Consider the following 1,105-nt stretch of genomic DNA (forward strand, 5'->3'; position numbering starts at 1 on the left):
TTCAACGAGGGCAGTAGATCTTCACGTTGGACTTTCCCCACACGTCGCTGAGGCGCACTGGCAGGGTTTTCTGACAGTTACAGGAGATCTTTGGACACAATTCTCATACTTTAGACGCATATAATTCACGCCACGCTTCGACACGATGTATCGGGCGTGAATCATGCCGTACTCCTCATCACCGGAGACCCAGTCCATAGAACGGTCGAACACCAGATTCAGGAACACGTCCAGTGTCTGGGTGAAGAACTCGAGGCCCGTCCGGTTGAATGAGTCCTGAATGTAGTCGATAGGCACGTGGCAGAGGAACTCGTTGCCCTTGATCCCGATGAACTAACTGATCCAGCTGCTATCTATCGGTTTATTGTTCTGGCTTCAAGATTTTACTATGACTTCTTATAATTTTCATAGGAAAACCATAGTTGCCTAATGGCTTGACATGTTGCCAGTTCACTCGTATAGAATACTCGATGCCCTTTACAAAGACCTCAAACGCATCAAAGCGTTAAGTCCAGCTTGTATATTATTTTATAAATATTATATAGTTATAAATAATAGTATTGGTCCTAGTTAGTAATTATTTTATGTAGTTAGTATTTTTTCGTAACAGGTTTTTGGCAGTAACGTGGACTGGTAACATTATCATATTGCGGGGCTTGTTTACATTTTACAATTGAAATTATTTTGCAAAAACATTGAACTGGAAGCCTCAGGAGCCATCTTAGGTAGGTGTTAGTTATTTTTGGCTATGGTTTGGTTGCGGTCGCTGGATGCTCTCCACTTGCAACATGTATGTCCGGCTGACGTTGCAGGGAATTTGTTCGAGATAGTAGTATCCCGCGCCGCTATCATTTGGTGGTAATCTTTTCCACTATTAGTGGAAATGTTAGTTTAGTTTGCAATTGTTTAATGAGAAGGAAGAAGAATTGTGAAGGGTCCCACCCAGCCGTCATTACATTTTTTGAGCTCCTGGCATTATTTGCTGTTGAAATCTGCCCCGTTGTGACAGAGGAGTCGTCAGTGGAAATAGCTGTTCGTTCACCAAGAGTTGCCAGCAGCGCCGCATCCTGTGACCATTGTGTCGGGATTGGCAGCTTGGAGGTGC

The 1,105-nt window shown here is 43.8% G+C and overlaps 1 long non-coding RNA gene across 1 annotated transcript; it reads right to left on the reverse strand.

The window, feature by feature from the left end:
* Positions 1–6: 6 nt before the first annotated feature.
* On the reverse strand, positions 7–354 carry lncRNA:CR40947 (long non-coding RNA:CR40947). Its single transcript, NR_048533.1, has one exon. It is a non-coding gene; the product is annotated as a long non-coding RNA:CR40947 (long non-coding RNA).
* Between the last annotated feature and the right edge of the window lie 751 nt (positions 355–1,105).

This window comes from Drosophila melanogaster (assembly GCF_000001215.4).
Source record: "Drosophila melanogaster 211000022280347 sequence".
NCBI lineage: Eukaryota > Metazoa > Arthropoda > Insecta > Diptera > Drosophilidae > Drosophila > Drosophila melanogaster.